Below are 17,922 nucleotides of genomic sequence, written 5' to 3' on the forward strand. Positions count from 1 at the left end.
GATCCCAAAAGTCAAAGAACAAATTCAAAATTTTTAAATTTTGGCAAACAAAAAAAAATTCTAATTTCTAATTTTTTTTGTCTGACTATAACTATCTTACACTACTGATTTTTTATTCTTGTAAAATTAGTCTAGTTTTCAGTAAATTTTTCGTCTGACTAAAACTTTTTTATACTACTTATTTTTTTATTTAATAAATTATGTCTAGATTTTTATTATTTTTCGTCTGACTAAAACTATTTTACACTACTGATTTTTTTATTTTTGACAAAATTTCACTACTTTTGGTCTGACTAAAACTATTTTATACTACTGATTTCTTTTTATTTGTGAAATTTTGTCTAGAATTCTGTATTTTCTTCTGTCTGACTAAAACTATTTTATACTACTGATTTCTTTTTATTTGTCAAATTTTGTTTAGAATTCTGTATTTTCTTCTGTCTGACTAAAACTATTTTGTACTACTGATTTTTTTATTTTTTAAATGATGTCTAGATTTTTGTATTTTTAATTATATTGAATTATTGAAACAATTTTATTTTACTGATTTTTTAAATTTAGTACCTAATTTTCGCTTAGAATTCTAAATTTTCTATGGCTGACTATAACTATCTTACACTACTGATTTTTCGACTTAGTAAATTTTATTAAAATTTTCTGGTTTTTTGTTTGTTTGTCAAAACTAATTAAAAATACTGTTTTTTAAATTTAGTGAATTTTGTCTTATAACGACTCAAGATTTTTTTGCCTGACTAAAATTATTTTATACTACTGATTTTTTTATTTAATAAATTATGTCTAGATTTCAATTATTTTTTTGTCTGACTAAAACGATTTTGAACTACTGATTTTTTTATTTCTGTCCAGATTTCACTATTTTTAGTCCGACTATAAAGTATTTTATACTACTGTTTTTATGTTGTCTGACTAAAACTTTCCTTCACTACTGATTACGTATTCACTATTACCTAATTCTTATTATTGTCAATTTATTATTTAACTGATATTTGTTTATTCATTAGTTATTAGTAATAAATTTTTACTAATTTAAATTTCGAAGAGTGGAAATTAAAAACAGAAGAAAGAAAAATTAGAAAAGAGGAAAGGGAAAAGAAGGAGAAAAAGGACTACTTTTTTCTTTTTTTTCTTTTCAGAAGAGAAAAAAAAGAGAAAGGAGGAGTAAAAAAAATGAAGATAAAGAATAGAAAGAATAAAAAAATAAGAATGTGAATAAGAAAAAATAGAAATTAGAATAAGATAAAAATGTGAAAAAAAATAAAAAGAGAAAAAAGAGAAAAACCCTCATGTGTGAAGAATGTGGAAATTTTTTCTCTGGCGTAATAGATTAAATCTTTTCTTGGCACCAAAATATTGTATCTCTATAATACCCAATGTGCCACCCCTCAATATATGCTGCGTATGATACTCAATCAGTGGTTAGTATTTTTATTCGCCAATTTCAAGGTCACTTGTTGCTTGTTTAGTTATGTCAGCTTACACAGGCGCCTAACACACAAAGATATTCTTGTGTTCATATATAAAGCCAATGCACTCGTATTGGTTACATATACACATTTATTTGTCCATATCCGACATTCAAATACACATACCAATACATATATACAGTGAAACGACCATCGGACCGATATATAGGTGGACGCCCTGTCGATTCTTTCTCCCTCCCCCCCCCCTCTCTCTCACACACTGCCGCCGTCGACTTTTTTTTTCACTCCCGCTTTACTATCACATGAACCCAAGCGAACCACTATTCCCCCCCCCCTTTACCCCCTCTTGTTTTTTTCCCAACACATTCGAGTTTTGGCGTTGCGGTTTTTTTTGCGCAGCTTTCGCTTCAACGTCGTCGTCGTCGTCGTTATTGTTGTTTTTTTTCCTTGAATTTCTTCATAGCATTTGTTTTTGCCCCTGAGAGAGATTTCTTTTTAGCTGCCACGTGCTTTTGCGCGCTCTTTCTCTTTTTTTCTCTCTTCTTTTCCTTTTCGTACGTGGAAATACTTGTCTCGCCACGTGGTATGTGTCGATATTTTTTTTCTACTCTTGTATTTTTTTTCTGTTAGTGGTAAATATATTATTCATTTTTTATTTAAAAATTAATTACATTTTTTTTTATTTTTATAAATTTTGCCCAGATTTTGTTATTTTTGGTCTGACTAAAATTACTTTTTTAGTTTTTTTTATTTTTGTTAATTTTGTCCAGATTTCCGTATTTTTGGTCTGACTACAATTATTTTATACTACTGATTTTTTTAATTTTGTAAATTTTGTCTAGATTTCTGTATTTTCTATTTTTGTCTGATTAAAACAATTTTATACTACTGATTTAAAAAAAATTAATACCTTTTGCTGAGAATAATAAATTTTCTCTGCCTGACTGATACTATTTTTTTAAACTACTAATTTTTTTATTTTTTAGTAATTTTATGCAGATTTCAGTATTTTTGGTCTGACTACAATTAATTTATACTACTGTTTTTTATTTTTGTAAATTTTATCTGGACTTCTGTATTTTCTATTATTATCTGATTAAAACAATTTTATACTACTGATTTTTAAAATTATACCTAAATTTTGAATAAATTTTCTCTGCCTGACTGAAACTATTTTTTTACACTGATAATTTTTTATTTTTGTAAATTTTATCTAGATTTCAGTATTCTTGGTCTGACTAAAAGTATTTGTTACTGTTTTTATTATTTGGTAAATTTTTGCTAAATTTCTGTATTTTTTTTTTCGACTAAAACTATTATCTACTATTATTTTTCTGATTTAGTAGATTTCTTCTAGTTTTTTTTGTCTGGCTAAAACTATTTTACACAAGTGATTTTTTAATTTAATAAATTTTGTCTAGATTTCTATATATTTTGGTCTGACTATAACTATCTTTCACTACTTATTTTTTGATTTTTGTCAATTTTGTCTTTATTTAAGTATTTTTGGTCTGACTAAAACAACTGTTTTCTACTGATTTTGTTTATTTTTGTTAATTTTGTCCAGGTTTCAGTATTTTTGGTCTGACTGCAATTATTTTATACTACTGATTTTTTTAATTTTGTAAATTTTGGCTATATTTATGTATTTTTCATTATTGTCTGATTAAAACAATTTTATACTACTGATTTTTAAATTTAGTACCTAAATTTTGCTGAGAATAGGTAATAAATTTTCTCTGACTGACTAAAACTACATGATACTACTAAGTTTTTTTTGTTTTTCTAAATTTTAGTATTCTTGGTCTGACTAAAACTTTAATTCAATAAATTTTTGTCTAAATTTATGAATTTCTTTTTTTGTTTTGACCAAAATTATTTCAAACTACTGATTTTTATATTTAGTTAATTTTTGCTTAACAATTCTGGATTTCTTTGTCTCACGAAATAACTAGTAACTAATTAAGATAATAGATTAAAATAATTATTTATAATAAAATTGCATTTATTTTATTTTTTATTATTTAATACTTGGGAGAAAAAGTAACTCAAAAGCAGAGGTTTAAAAAAAAGTTTTATATAAATTAAGAAAAAGAGAGAAAAAAAGGAGAAGAAAAATTAAAGGGGTTCGAAAAATGAGAATTTCTCGAAGTCGATTCAAATGAAGGATTGTGCAACCCTCGAACATTCAATGACGTCAGATTGGTCAATAGAACCGTGTATGACTTGCGAATTCTCAACTCTCTTCTCTCCCTTTTCCCCTTAGCTATACGTTCTTCTTTTTTATCTTCCCTTCTTCTTTTTTCTTCCTCTCTTTCTCTCGCTCTAACCCTCTTGATGCTTATTCCAAACATCGAATGCCGCTTATCAACCCTCTCCCCCTCTTTTTCCCAAAACCAACCCTTCGCTCACGTTCCTATATAGAAGCGCGCGAAAGCTCTCGATCAGCCGTTGGTATTTTTATTCTCCCACTTCTCTCACCCCCCCCCTCCCTGAGTACTTTTTTAAGGTCACTTGTTGCTTTTTAACCTCGCAACCCGCAAAAAAAAAAAAAAAAAAAAATTTGCCTTCACGCGATTCTGGTGTTTCTCGCGTTTATGTACACAACAATGCATTCTTCGAATTTTCTATTTTGAAAATTTGCATTCGGCCAGCCACCTCGCTGGTATTTTAACTCCCCTTTCCCTCCCCCGTTTTTGCCTCTTCAACCTCTACCCCCCACCACAGTTGGCGCGTCTGTTGGATTAAACAAAGTTATTAAAACCACAGTCGAGACTCATTTGAAAACGATAATTTACCGGAATCGCTGAAAAATGTGTGCACGCTCGCAGTGTCTCTCTCTCTCTCTCTCTCTCTAAAGTTAAATGAAAAATTTTCCCCCTTCCCGTCAAGCGTCGAATATTTGTGACTGCTTTTCTGGAAAAATGGGGATTTTTTCCCTGAGGGGGGAAGGGGGATGATAATTTTCACATTAAGTGTAGTAGAAAAAATAGATATAAATAAATAAATGTTTAAAAATTTGTTACATTTTTGCTCGAAAGTAAATTATTGTTAAAAAAGTAAATTTAGCGAAATGGAATTATGAACATTGTTGTATTCCGAGGGGAGATTTTGGATTTTAAATTTTAAATTTATATTAATTTAAATTTTAAAAACAATTTATTTTCATTTTAATTAGATTTATTGTTATTTTCATTAAGTTAAATTTTATTAATAAATATTAATTTAATTCAATTTCAATTCATAGTTTAATTATTCAACTGAATTACTGTAATAGAAATTATTTGAACTATTTACTTATAGTTTTTTCTACAAAATTAATTATTTCTAACTAAGAAAATAAAATTTACGTTAATAGAAAATTGAATACTAACTGTAAAAAAATTTCTTTATTAATTATTGATGAATTTTAAAATTTAAATACAGTTGATGGACAAAGAAACTTAGTCAGTAATTAAAATTAATTAGAATTCCTTTTAGAAATTATTAAAAAAGTTTTTCAAGCATTTGAATTAGTAAAAAATTCTTAGTTTTAAGAATTTTAATAAATTTATTTACTAAATAAACAAAATCAGTAGTACAAAATTGTTTTAGTCAGACCAAATCCAAAAATACTGAAATAAAGAAAAAATTGACAAAAATCAAGAAATAAGTAGTGTAAGATAGTTATAGTAAGACTAAAAAATATAGAAGTTTAGACATAATTTACAAAATGAAAATATCAGTAGTATAAAATAGTTTTAGTCAGACCAGAAAAAATACAAAATTCTAAACAAACATTCACTAAATCAGAAAATCAGTAGTATAAAATAGTTTTAATCAGACCAAAAAATATACTGAAACCTAGACAAAATTTACAAAATAAAAAAATCAGTGGTATAAAATAGTATTAATCAGACAAAAAAATTCTGAAATCTCGACAAAATTTACAGACTAAAAAAATCAGTAGTATAAAATAGTTTTAGTCTGACTAAAAATAGTGAAATCTAGTCAAAAGTAAAAAAAATCAGTAGTTTAATATAGTTTTAGTCAGACCAAAAAAATAATAGAAATCTAGACTTAATAAAAAAAAAGAAAATAATCCGGAAAGAATAAAAACAAAATTCAAATATCAATAGAATTAGACAGTTTTTGTCAATTGAAGCAAATTTAGGAATCTAGACAAAAATTTGCAAAAAAATATTAGTCGTATTAAATACTTTTGATCAGATAAAAAATATACTGAAAATTAGACTAAATTTATACAAGAATCAAAAAATTAGTAGTGTAAGACAATTTTAGTCAGGCATAGAAAATTTAGAATTCTAAGCGTAAATTAGGTGCTAAATTTATAAGTCACTTATTACTAATTACTGACTAATAATTAATTTTATATTAAATATAAAATTGTTTTAGTTAGACCAGAAATAGTGAAATCTAGCAAAAGATAAAAAAATCAGTAGTTTAAGATAGTTTTAGTCAGACGAACAAAAAAATACAAAAATTTTGACAAAATTCACTAAATGAAAAAATCAGTAGCATAAAATAGTTTTGGTCAGACCAAAAAAATATAGAAATCTCTACAAAATTTATAAAATGAAAAAATCAGTAGTATTAAATAGTTTTAGTCAGACGACAAAAAAAAATACGAAAATCTTAACAAAATTTACTAAATCAGAAAATCAGTATAGTGTCAAATAGTTTCAGTAGTCAGACCCAAAAAAATATAGAAATCTAGACAAACTTTACCAAATGAAAAAATCAGTGGTAAAAAAAACTTTTTGTCAAAATTTTAGGCAAAAAATCAAAAATAAAAATAAAGTAAAATTTTTAATTCTTAAGAATGGAGGGGGGCAAAAAGAAGGGATAAAAGGAAAATTTTCATGTCGAAATTAGAATGTAATATTAAATAGTTTTAGTCAGACAAAAAAAAAATACAAAATTCTAAACAAAAATTTACTAAATAAAAAAATCAGTGGTGTTAAATAGTTTTAGTCAGACCAAAAAATACAGAAATCTAGACAAAATTTACCAAATGAAAAAATCAGTGGTATAAAATACTTTTTGTCAAAATTTAAGGCAAAAAACCAAAAATACGGATAAAATTTTTAATTCCCCAAAAAGGTGGGGGGGGGGGAGATTAAAAGAAGAAAAAGTGAAATTTTTAATTCCTAAGAATAGATGGCAAAAAGAAGGGACAAAAGAAAAATTTTCAAAGTCTGAATTAGAAGCGAAAAAAAATAAGAAATGAATAAGAAAAGAAAAAAAAATTGTGTCATTGGGTCAAAAAAAAAAATTTTTTCTAAAGAAAAATACAATTATTAATACATCAAGAGAGATGATACATTCATACGTCTTTAGAGTAGGAGAGAGAGAGAGATAGAGGCGATGTGAAAATGGATCCAGGTTTTGTGATATCGGGATAAGGAAAAGGGGTTTTGAGGGTGGGGATAAAGGAGAGGGAGAATTTCTCTTAGTTAGTACGGCAAGCAACCGCCTAAGCAAGAGTTCGCCACCGTCCAGTAACCCTTTAACTCACACACCATTACACCCCTTTTGGGGGAAACCCTTAGTACACACGGATGGAATCCCCCACCCCCCTGAAGAGCCCGTTTGCTGGCAGTGTGTTGAGGTGATTTTTCTTTAGGACACCAATACAACCCTGTGACCCCTTACAACCACCAATTCAGTATCGTCCATCGCACTCGGACAACACCGACGCGCACACCCCATCTTCCCATCTCTTTCCACCTCTCGTCCAATATTCGCGACTCTCTCACTTTTGTTGTTCGCGCATGACCGCAAAGGCAAATCTTCTCCCTCCTTATATTTACTCCTTCCACGAAAGGGACGGGGATTTTTTTTTTAATGTCTTACTTTTTTTCCTATCTTATTTTTTCAGTCTTAATTTTTTTTTCTTCCTTTCTTCCTTTCTCTCTTTCTTTTTTTTCTGTTTCTATCTTTTTTTCTTTCTTTCTTCCTTTCTATCTTTCTTTTTTTTCCTCTTTCTATCTTTTTTTCTTTCTTTCTTTTTTCTTTCATTCTTTTTTCTTTCTTTCTTTTTTCTTTTTTACTTTTTTCTGTTTTGCTCTATTTGCTATTTTTGATTTTTTCTCCTGAGTTTTCTTTTTTCTTAATTTATTTTTTATTTTAGTTTTTTTCTGCCTTATTGAATATTCTATTTTATTTTTTTTCGTCTTACAGTATTTTCTATTTTACTTTTATTCTGACTGAATTTTTTTCTATTCGTTTTTTAAATATTTTTATTCGATTTCCATTTTTTTATTCGATTTCTATTCGCTTTTTATTCGTTTCCTATTTTTTTCTACTTCTTTCCGTTTTCTATTTTTCCGTTTTTCTATTCCTTTATTCGATTTAATATTTTTTCTATAATTTACTATTTATTTTCATTTTGTTTTCAATTTTTTTCTATTCGTTTCGATTTTTTCTATCAGTATTCTACTATTTCACTTTGTTTTCAATTTGTTTTCTTTTCTTTTTTTTCTGTTTGATTAATAGAAAAAATCAAAAATTGAATACAGAAAAAAAGAAAACAAGTTAAAATGGAATTTTTAATTTTAAATCAAAAATGAATAGAAAATTATAAAAAATAAATAGAAACAAAATAAAGAGAAATAGAATGGGCGAAAAGTAAAAAAATAGAAAACTCATAAAAAACATTAAAACAAATAGAATAGAAATATTAGTTCTTTATTTTTAACATTTGTTTTCCATTCAAATTCAATTTTTTTCTTCTTTTCTCTATTCGTCTTCTATTTTTTTTTCATTTTTCTCTATTTGTTTTCTATTTATGTTTCTCTATTACTTTTTTATTTTTTACTTTTACTTATTTATTTCTACTTATTTTTTTACTTTTCTACTTTTCTCTATTCGTTTTCAATTTGTTTTCTAAAATTTTCTATGCATATTCAGTTTGTTTTCTATTATTTCCATTTCTATTCCATTCTATTTCTTTTCCATTTTTATTATTTTCTACTTGTTTTCTATTTTTTCCATTTTCATGGAAATTTTTTCCATAATTTTTTACTCATTTTCAGTAGTTTTTTATTTCTTTTTAATTCATTTTCTATTATTTTCTGCTTTTTATAATTTTTTCTATTATTTTTTTTATTCTTTCTTCTTCATTTATCAATTTTTATTCGTTCTTTCTTTCTTCATTTCGACATTTTTTATTTTTCTATTATTTTCTATTCGCTTTCCAATCGTCTTCTATTTTTTTCCACTTTTTTCTATTCGTTTTCTATCCACCCCCCTCCCCCCTTCTCTACTTTTTAGGAGTTTAAAGCAAAACAAAAAATTTTAACCTGATAAAAGAAAACAGAAAGATTGAAAAAAATAAAGCCTGAAAAAAGGCTAAAAAAATAAGAAAAACAAGCAGAAAAGGAGGAAAAGGGGGGGGGATAGGAAGAATAGAAAAAGGGGAAAAATAGGAAAAAGGGGAGAACAAACGAAAAATAAATTTTCAAAAAGGAGGGGGAAAATAAAAAAATTAAAGAAAAATAGAGGAAAAAAAGGAGGAAATAAGGAAAAATAAACCAAAAAAAGAGGGGGTGAATAAAAAAATAGAGCAAAAAGTAAAGAATAGAAATAGGGAGAAAATAGGAAAAAGGAGAGAAAAAAGGAAAAAGAAGGTAAAAAAAAGGGGGGGGGAAATAATAAAATGAAAGAAAAATAGAGAAAAAAATGAAGAATAGAAAGAGGGAGAAAATAGGAAAAAGGGGAGAAAAGTAAAATAGGCGAGAAAAAGTAAAGAAAAATAAAGAAAAAAGGGGAAAAAAAAAAAAATATAGTAAAAAAAGGGGAGCGAATAAAAAACTAAAATAAATATAAAGAAAAAAGGAAGAATAGAAAAAGGGAGGAAATAGGAAAAAGGAAAGAAAAAAGGAAAAAGAAAGTAAAAAAAGGGAGAAAAATAATAAAATAAAAGAAAAATAGAGAAAAAAATAAGAATAGTAAAAGGGAGAAAATAGGAAAAAGGGGATAAAAAACAAAAAATAAAGTAAAAAAGAGGGAAAAAATGAATGAAAAATGGAGAAAAAAACGGAAGAATAGAAAAAGGGAGGAAATAAGAAAAAGGAAAGAAAAAAGGAGAAAGTAAGTAAAAAGGGGGGAAAAAGGAGAAAAAGTAAAGAAAAATAGAGAAAATAGGAGGAAAAAAAGGAAAAATATGAAGGAAAAAGGAAAAAAGAAGGAAAAAGAAAAAAGAAGGAAAAAAATGAAAGAAATAGTTGTTTAAATGGTAAAAAAAAGAACTTAAACTGCATCAATGGAAGAAAAAAAGAGAGGAAGAGAGATTTTTAGAGGGAGAGAGGAGTTTTTTTAAGATGAACTTTGAGAGGAGGGGGTATTTTTAAAGGAGTCTTTGTCTGAGGTCCCCCACTCCTGAGCGAGACTCCTTCTCCTGAGCTTCTCCTCGGAAGCTCACGGACACGCTTTACATGGCCCACCACCCAAAGAGCCTTGAGGACGTCCTTGTTTAGAAACACACACGTCCGGAGAAACTTTCAACGTAAGCTGTGCGTGTGTGTGTGTGTTTGCATGAAAGGAGACTCTCTCCCTCTCTCTCGTATCCTTCGTCGCAAGCTCAGTCTGGCTTCTATCGGAGCAACGAAAGCAAACGATCTAAACCAACGTCGACTGTCTTTCTCTAGTGTCCAGCAGGGTAAATTCCCCTCTCTCTTTCTCTCCTTCTGCTTCTCTCTCTTTCTTTCCTTGTGCTTCTCTCTCTCTTTCTCCTTCTGCTTCTCTCTCTTTCTCTCCTTCTTCTTCTTCTCTCTCTCTCTTTCTCTCGTTCTATTCGTCTTTCTCTCTTTCTCGTTCTCTTCTTCTGTCTCTTTCTCTTCTTCCATTCTCTCTCTCTCTCTTTTCCTCCTTGAATTCGCCTCTCCTTCTCTCTCTCTCTCCTTTGCCGTCTCCTGATTCCATCCCCACCACTGACTAATTCCGTCGCAAGCTCCTCGGCGCCTTTCGTCCTCGTTCAATTGCCAGCACTCGGATACGTCGGCGCCGTTTCGTTAGCGAGCTTTCATCTCGCTCGGTGTGCGTCCGTCTTTGGGAGCTTGCGACGACCAACGCAAGAGGCGCCACTGTCCGGGCAAAAGAAGCCACTCGCTGGCGGCTGGCGCGTGGTCTGGCTTACAGCATCCGCGATCTTCTCCGCCTACGCGACCGGCCGCCTCCGCCAGTTGCGCCCGCAAGCCCGCAAGTTCGCGCGACACATTCGCCGCGTTATCAAGTGAGGACTTTTTTTTTAAGCAAAAAAAGCCAAAACAATTAAAAAAAAAAAAATGAAGTGAACAATAAAAAAACAGTTTTTTGAAATCTCGTGGTTTATAGAAAACATTATTAGTGAACTTTTCACAAAAAATCTACGTCTCGATTTTTCACAAACAAAAAAAAAAAAAACAAAACAACAGTTTAAAGAGTGAGAGAGAGAAAATTTTATGAGGAAGAGAGGTGAGTGCGGCAAGAAAGTCTTTAATCTCAAAAAAAAGGCCAAAAGCTCGCATCCATTTTTCTTCATTTATTTTTATTTTTCTTTTAAATTTTTGAATTTTTCTTTTGTACTTTTCTCACTCAGCGAAGTGCTCCCCCCCTTTTTTTTCATGACAAAACGAATCAACGAAAGTTTTTTTTAGATAGAATTTTTTTTTTTCGAAAACGGAATATTTTCTTAAATAGGAAAATAGAAAAATATTCTCTACTTTTTGAAGTTTGCGAAAGTTAGAGAGTTAATGAAAGGAAATTTACTAAAATTCAATTCTCAGCGTGAAAGGAAAGTGGTACTTAGAAATTTTTACAATTCTCTGTGATTTGGATACGAAATGTGAAGAGGAAGATTTCAACAAGTGCTTCAATTAGAAATGAAATTGAGAAAAGGGAATAAAGTGACATTGTGTTCTGAGAGAATCGGTCGACTTTCGTGGAGAGTGTTCCAAACAGTGTTCACCTTTCGGAAATAAAATATTCAAAATAAATATTATTCGAAATAAATAAATACTCGAAGTAAATAAATACTCGATATTAATAAATACTCGAAGTAAATAAATATTCGGTATAAATATCAACTCGAAGTAAATAAATAATTGAAATAATTTTCGAATTAAATAAATACTCGAAATAATTTTCGAATTAAATAATTACTTGAAATAATTTTCGAATTAAATAATTACTCGAAATAAATAATAGTCGAAATAACGAAAAATATACGAAAGTGAAAATAAAAAAAAATAAACAAAATTCAAAATAAGTGACAGGAAGAAAATAAAATTTTGAACTAAAACAAAAAAAAAGAAACAAAAGTTTAATAACAAAAGTTAATAAATAAAATTTGGAATTAAAATAAAGAAAAGAAGTTCAATTATAAATAACAACTCAGCGAATTTAGTCTCTTATTTTCTCTTTTATTTATTTTCTAGAACAAACGGAATAGTAAATAAACAAACAGAGATTTTTATCAACTGATAAATAATCATTTCAATATTTTTTTTTGAGATTTTGAATTTATTTGTGTCATTGAAAGAACCAAATTAAACTTAAACTTTTTTTAACTGAATATGTTTTTTTCCTATTTTTCAAATTTTGAACTTTACTAATTAAAACAATTCAATTAACGAAACGAATTAAAACGCTTCTCACGATTCTAAATTCTAAAAAACTCTAAACGATTATAATAGAAGCATAAAGATTCTAAATGATTCTAAAAAAATTCTAAATGATTCTAAAATAATCTATAAAGTTCTAAACGATTCGAAAAAATTCTAAAAGCTTCTAAACGATTTAAAAGGATTCGAAAGAATTCTAAATGATTCGAAAGGATTTGAAAGGATTCTAATCGACTCTAAAGGATTCGAAAAAATTCTAAACAATTCGAAAGAATTTCGAAAAGATTCAAAAAAAAAATTCAAAAATTTTTTTGAAAAGATTCGAAAAGATTTTAAACGATTTTAAACTATTAAAAATCGGAAATTATTTGAAAATTTCAAATAAAAATAATTAATTTTAAAAATAAATAATTACTTAAAATACAAGTGTTAGTTCTGCATTGTCGATGAATTTCAGTGATTGTTACACGCATTCGAGAACTTGTATCGTTAATTCCACTAACGAAGGACACTTAACCGCGATTAGAAATTAATGATATTCGATGCACTGCGCTTCAAATTCGAGATATCAAATTTTAGTCACCACGCGTATTAATTTCTTAAATTACAATTACATTCAGATTTTGATTTCGTTTTATTACGAATTTTCTAAATTTTTACCTCGAAAAGAACATTTCGAATTTTCCTTCGAAGCAAATAAAAAAAAATAATAAAATTTTCCCTTTAGTTAAATATATTCCAAAAATTACTCGTGAAATTTCAATAAAGTTTTTCGAAAATAAATTTTTTTTATTGAAATAAATCTTCAAATAAAATTTTAAATACATTTTCAAAAAAATTTACAAATAAATTTTCAAATAAATTTACAAATGAATTTTCAATTAAATTTTCAAATAAATATTTAAACAAATTTTCCAAAAATTTTTAAATAAGTTTTCGAAAATATAGTTTCAAATATATTTTTAAATTTTATTTTTAAATGAGTTTTTAAAGAAATTTTAAATTATTATCGAAAGTTTAAAAAGAGATTCTCTACGTTTTTCATTTGATTTTCAACGAATAGAAAACTAAATTTTTCGGAACGTGAATTCCTAACTTGTGACAGTGGAAAGTGATGATTCAATAAAAATTTTACCCTCTTAACGTCGAGCGAAAAAAATTTAAAAAACGATCGAAAATAATTATTTACTTTAAAATGAAACAAAAATAGAGAAATATAAAATAAAATTTTCTAAAATTAGAAGTTGTGAAAGAAAATTGATAAAGTTTTTTTGCACATTTTTCGAGAAACTAGCAAAAACGAAGAGAAATTAAAGAAGAAAATAAGAATTTTAATCGGTGGAAAAAATCAGTGAAAAATCTCAAAGCGAAGGAAATGAAAAAAGAAGAGAAAAATTCAACTGGCGAATAGAAATCGCAAAATATATTAGAAAATCTCAAAAATAATATTCGGAAAAAATATAAAAAATATTAAAAACAATATTAATGTTAGAATAGGGAAACAAATTTTTTTTTTTAAAAGTAAAAATAAGAAAAAACGGAAAATTAAAAAGAAAGAAAAGAAGACATATAAATCAAGAAAATAATTATAATGAAGAAAACAAGAAATTTTTAAATCGGTAATTTTAAGTTTCAAAAAGGAAAATTATAAAAGAAGACAGAGCAAGAGAAAAAAAAATTCTAAAAGAAAAAAGAAGTTTTTAAAAGAAAAGAAAATAAAAAAAGGAAAAAAATCACAAAAGAAAAAGAAAAGAAATTATGAGAAAAAGAAAATTTTTCGATTTTTCGTGAAGAAAATGGAAAAATCCCATGAAAGTAGTACAAGTTGATAAGATGTCAGACATAGAAGAGTGTATCAAGTCCCGTGTCCGACGGACGAAGCAAAATACTTGGAACTTAGTAGAACTTGGAGTATCTGGTTTTTTTTTTCTTCAAAATATCGACGATTTTATCAGGGGAGAAAAAGATGTAAATTTTTATCAGATCTAATGACAAAGAGGCGACAATATTAATGACACTGAAGTATCAAATTGAAGAGTGACAGGGCACCTCAACACTTCCGGAGGACAGTAATCCGGGACTCAAGATATACGTCCGGTGCATTTCATTGAATAATCGTTTAGACACAAAAAAAAAAAAAAATAAATAAAACAGGAGAAGTTGAAAAAGAGAAAAAAAAATTGCTGTTTAATGAATCGAAATTTTTAGTACCACTTCCTTCACGACAGAGACATTGATACTTAGTCGGGTTGTTTTAATTAGGAAAGCGACAGAACGAATTTTCCTTCGTCGATTTCTATTTTTTTTATTATTACTTTCAATTTCAATAAATTTTTAAATTTTTATTATTTTGGTTACTATTTTTTTCTATTTTTATTACTTTTTTTTATTTTTCGACTATTTTTATTACTATTACTTTTTTTATTTTTCGACTATTTTTATAACTATTACTATTTTTTTAACTATTTTTTATTTTTCGACTATTTTTATAACTATTACTATTTTTTTAACTATTTTTTTATTTTTTAACTATTTTTATCACTATTTTTTTATATTTTAAACTATTCTGATTACTATTATTATTTCCATTACATTTTTTTCTATTTTAAAAATTTTTATTATTACTATTATTTCTATATTTTTAACTGTTGTTATTACTATTTTTTATTTTGTTCTATTTTTTCTATTTTTTAAAACTATTTCCATTAATATTACCATTTCTATTACTATTTTTTTCCCACTTTTTTATTACTTTTAAAATTTTTTGTTAACAATATTTTTTATGATTACGATTTTTTGAAATTACAATCGAAAATTCAAAAAGTAGAGAAATCAGGAAAGAAAAAAGAAACTAAAAATTTTTTCCCTATTAGGAAACAAAAAAATTTTCCTTCATTTTTTATTTTATTCCAATTTTTTCGAAATTGTAGTAAAAAATTAAAAAAGTAGGAAAATAGAAATTTTTTCCACGACTAAAAAGCAACTTTTAACGAATTTTCCCTTTTTTCCTAAACATTTTTCCAGTGTTTGGAAATTATAAAAAATTAAACATTCAAAAAGTAGTTAAATGTCAGAGAAAATAGAAATCTCCCTGCGATTGAAAAGCAACGCATCGATTTTTCTCCTTTTTTCTATATTTCTTTGTATTTATTTATTTACTTAACGCTTATCAAATAAATAAATAAATAAAAAGAAATATTTTTAACTTTTTATTTATTTATTTAACGTCTATTAAATAAATAAATAAATAAATAAATAAATGAAAAGGAATATTTTTTAACTTTTTGAAATTGTAATTAAAACAAGGAAAAGTAGATAAATAGTAAAAAAAAAATTATAATGTATTCACAATTGAGAATATTTGGAAATAAACTGACAAGTTAGTATTATTATTACTAGAGTATAGTTAACTTACTACAATTTCTGGAATGTAGTGATAATTACATACTAGTAATAATAAGTCACAGTAATTAAAAACTAAATTATATATTATATTATATTATATATTTATTTTTATATACATTATTATATTATATATTATATTAGTATATGAATAAAAATAAATATGTAAATAAAATATAAAAAACAATTAATATCATATTGTTAATAAAAATGTCAATAATAACAATAATGATAATAATAATAATAGTAATTATAATAGTAATAATTATTAACGTACTAGTAATGATTCAAATACTAAATAAAAATTGCAAATAGAAATTCTAAATTCAAATAGAAATTCTAAATTCAAATAGAAAATACAATAAAAAAATAGTAAAGAAGAATAGTTGCAAATAGTTATCATAATTAACAAACACCCAAATATTAAAAAATTTCCACAGAATAATTAAATTAAAAATTAATAATTCACATTTATTTAGCTATTAATTGAATTTAGCTTCGAATTTCCGGAAAAATTCCACGAGAACTAATTATGAAAAAATCTTTCAAAATTCTACAAGTTAGGACGAAAAAAAATGTTCCATTTTGACCAGACAGACATTTTTCCCAATAAAGTTTAGCACAATTCGTTTTTCAACTTTTTTTAACACCAAATAAATAATAAATTTTAGTTTTTATAATTTTTTTCACTTTATCGACAATTTAATTGGAAACAATTAATTATAATAAATTTTCGTTATAATAACTTTTTACTCACGATTTTACAACGTAAAAATTAACATATTTTACAAATATGTTAATTAGAAACAAATAATAAATTTTAGTTATAATATTCATTCACCACTCGGATATTTTAATAAGAAACAATTAAAAAATTTACTCCTAATATTTTCTGCTTACCACGTCAATATTTAAATTCGAAGAAATCGAAAAAAAAACTGAAAGTTACAAATTTAAAAAGAAATTTCAGAAAAGTTTAATCACTTATTTCTTGATTTTGTTAATATAACCAACAACGAAACTTTTTTTTCAAAATAAAAATCAATTTCTGATTATAGAACATAAATTCTTAGTCACTCTCGAAAAAAAAATTTTTCCCGAAATCGGACAGTTTTTCCGGCAAACTGACACATTAGTTTCGTCAAAAAAAAAATAAAACACTTTTATTTCCGAATGAAAATTTTTGAAACACAATTTACCATTTTTCGAGTAACAAACGACAACGACGACTAGAGTCTGCTTAATATTTGCCGGAACTTCTTTTTTTTTTCTCCTTTTTACTTCTCTTTGCTCATTGGAAAGGGTTAAATCTGGTCCTACCGGTCACACGAACAGATGGGGGGGAAAAAATAATTTTATGGACAATGAACTGGTTTTTTTTCGGTAAGAGTGAGAGAGAGAGAGAGAGTGAGTGAATGAGTGACGATTCATTTTGAAACGGTTTGCTCGTTCCAGTAATGCCGCACACACGGTCGACACAGTATTCGATCGATGGTCACGTATAAACAGCTAATAATCAAACGAATCGTGTCATAAACAATCGTTTTTTGGCGGGGGATACACACGTTTGTTGGTCGCAGAAAGTATAAATGAGTGTCGATTCATATACATATTGTGGTGGAGGGGGAAGGGGGGGATGAAGAGAGAGAGAGAGTGACGGTTTTTACAATGGTGGGGAGAAATGAATGTGCTTCGAAAAGCGCGAACTGAAAATAAATGAGCGAAAATTAGTTTTGATACTTTAACCCTCCCCCTCCCCCCCTCTTTCACATATATCAACCCCACCGATACACCATTTAAACCATATCGCGATCGACCTAGTTTTATTTTGCAATTTTTTTTTTTTGCCTCACCCCACAAAACTCATTTCACTTTTGGTCTCAATTGATCATGAAACTTTTGAAATTGTCTTTTTTTAATTTTTTTGCTTTTAATTTTTTTTGTTTTTAATTTTTTTTTAATTTTTAAAAATTTTTTTTTACAGTGAAATAATATGTTTGTATTTATTCGGTTTTCGCGTAGTTTGTGACTGTTATTTTTGTCTATTTGCCTCTTTTACAATAATTACTTTCTTTATTTAGATAATGCTTTTCATTTTTATCTGTCATTCTTCTTTTTTTTATTAATTATTAATTTCGATAATTAGTTTTGTAAATTATTTCCAAATTGTTTTTATTTATTTCCTTTTAATTATTTTCTTTATTATTTAATCTCTAATAATTTTCAACTCTGTTAATTTTTATTCATTTTCCTTTATTATTACAATTTCTATAAATAATTTTATTATTATTATTATTATTATTATTATTATTATTATTATTATTATTATTATTATTATTATTATTATTATTATTATTATTATTATTATTATTATTATTATTATTATTATTATTATTATTATTATTATTATTATTATTATTATTATTATTATTATTATAAACTATTTATTTATTATCTTATTTATTCGTAAA

General features: G+C 26.5%; 1 protein-coding gene across 5 annotated transcripts in view; it reads left to right on the top strand.

The window, feature by feature from the left end:
• Nucleotides 1-10,364: 10,364 nt before the first annotated feature.
• LOC122511604 (homeobox protein prospero) overlaps nt 10,365-17,922 on the top strand; it is a 198,420-nt gene continuing 190,862 nt past the window's right edge. For 2 of the 5 annotated variants that reach the window (XM_043626963.1, XM_043626966.1), the window contains exon 1: nt 10,367-10,901. The gene's annotated coding sequence lies outside the window, so the exon portion shown is untranslated. Of the gene's footprint in view, nt 10,902-17,922 lie in introns of all 5 variants that reach the window. The other 3 variants (XM_043626969.1, XM_043626967.1, XM_043626968.1) reach the window with 3 other exon arrangements.

Source organism: Leptopilina heterotoma, unplaced genomic scaffold, assembly GCF_015476425.1.
Source record: "Leptopilina heterotoma isolate Lh14 unplaced genomic scaffold, ASM1547642v1 Lhet_88, whole genome shotgun sequence".
Lineage (NCBI taxonomy): Eukaryota > Metazoa > Arthropoda > Insecta > Hymenoptera > Figitidae > Leptopilina > Leptopilina heterotoma.